Raw genomic sequence first — 1,966 nt, 5'->3', positions numbered from 1 at the left:
AAACGCCACTAATGATGTTCTTTTACGGCGTTTTTTTAAAAACGCCACTAGTTGTTCGGGTTTCTGCGGCGTTTTGGGATTAGCGCCGCTAATGCTCGATTTTTAGCAGCGTTTGTTTATCAAACGCCACAAAAGATGCCGCTAAAAGCCTATTTTGGTGTAGTGATACGACTCTAATGACTCCATAAATATTCTAAAAATAATACTTATGAGTCGACACAACAGAAATTTGTGGTCCCGAACCATTGTTCCATCACCACTGAAAATCGGATTATTACATGCATGGTGATAAACCAACACTCATTCAGTCAAATAGAATTGAGGGGATTAGTATGGTCGTGGATTTGATCGATGTTCATGAAGGAATCTGGAATGAAGAGTTTGTGCGCAATACCTTTAATGAACAGGAGGTTCAAAGTACACTATGTATCCCGCTGTTGCCTGATGGACTAGCTGATGAGCTACGATGGTGCCTTGATAAATCTGGTGAGTATACAGTCCGTAGTGGATATCGTTTATTGCTACGAGGTTTTTCTGGGTCGGGTAATGACCGTTACAGGAATATTGAACCTTATGTGAGGGATTTATACAAATACATTTGGGGATCAAAAGCCCCGGATAAAATGAAAATTACAATTTGGAGGCTAATTCATAACTATGTGCCTACAAGGAAAAATCTTCATAACCGATGACTACTTCCTGATTCTGCGTGCTACTATTGTGGATTGGAAGCTGAAACTACGGTCCATGTATGTCGTGATTCTCCATATGCGATTCAAGTTTGGGAATAGTTGGGGCTAAGATGGGATGCACAAACGAATGGAGCTGATATCAGGCCCTGGTTGTCCCACCTATTTTGTCTGCACAGTCAACACAGGCTTTTGATTACAGTCACAGTATAGGCGCTATGGTTATCGCGCAATAAGCTAATGCGTGAGGGTAGACGACAGTCGGTGAATGATGTATGTACCTTTGTACTAGGGTATGTTAAGGAGTTAGTGATGTTGGAGAAATCATACCTGGAAACTGTGCACGAGGCCCTTGTCCAGTGGTGTCCGCCAGAGTCCCAATGGGTAAAAGTTAATTTTGATGGGGGATTTTACAGTGACCTAAAAGCTTCCAGTGCAGGAACGGTTATTAGAAATGAGGCAGGGCTGATAATGGGAACATCTTGTACATGGAATAGAAATATACCGTCGGCGGAAGCATCGGAGGCCTTAGCTGCGATTTAGGCTATTCGATTCACGCAAGATATGGGGTTTCGCCAGGTTATCTTTGAGGGTGATTCCATGGGGATTATTTCCAAGTTAAAAGCCCAAACAGAGGATAGATCAGAGACGTGTGTATATATGGGAAGCTCATAGACTGATTGTGCATTTTGAGCGTTTTAAATTTCAACACACCAAAAGGGGTGGGAATAGGGTGGCTCACCTGCTTGCCAAGGAGAGGTTTCTTCAGAGACGTGACATGCAATGGGTAGAGGAGGGGCCTTCGGTGGTTATGCGTTTGGTGGCGGAGGAGGCGATGAGCTTTCAGTGTACTGCTAGATGAGTGGAGGTGTTGGTATTTGCTGCATTTTGGATTAGGAGCAGCGACTGTCTGAAAATTCTTCATACGGTTGGGTCAAACGGGGAAAATGCATTAGATTTGGAGGATTTTATGGCTGGCATACAAGGAAACTGTTGGGTTTCTTTCTGGTTTTATTTTCTTTCGTTTACCTGATTTAGCAAATGATTTTGATTGAATGGTTTTATTTTATGGTTAGATCAATAAAATATGCCAGATATTTTATTAAAAAAATGTTAAAATATTAAAATTAAATATTATAATATTCAATATTATTAAATATACATATTTAATAACATAATAAATTATTAACACCCTTATATAATTTATTATTTTAATAAATTATTTAAACTTTAAAATTTAAATTATATTATTAATATATTATTGAAAAATATATATT

The 1,966-nt window shown here is 39.1% G+C and overlaps 1 long non-coding RNA gene across 1 annotated transcript; it reads right to left on the bottom strand.

Moving 5' to 3' along the window:
• Positions 1-345: 345 nt before the first annotated feature.
• LOC121220819 (uncharacterized) lies at positions 346-1,686 on the bottom strand. The gene is made up of 4 exons (XR_005918021.1): positions 1,432-1,686; positions 1,195-1,273; positions 1,020-1,109; positions 346-860 (listed from the first exon to the last, which is right to left on the bottom strand). It is a non-coding gene; the product is annotated as an uncharacterized lncRNA (long non-coding RNA).
• Between the last annotated feature and the right edge of the window lie 280 nt (positions 1,687-1,966).

The sequence above is a fragment of the Gossypium hirsutum genome, chromosome D09 (assembly GCF_007990345.1).
Source record: "Gossypium hirsutum isolate 1008001.06 chromosome D09, Gossypium_hirsutum_v2.1, whole genome shotgun sequence".
Taxonomy (NCBI): Eukaryota; Viridiplantae; Streptophyta; class Magnoliopsida; order Malvales; family Malvaceae; genus Gossypium; species Gossypium hirsutum.
The sequence above is the reverse complement of the archived record's forward strand: the minus strand, read 5'-3'. Positions and strand labels throughout refer to the sequence as shown.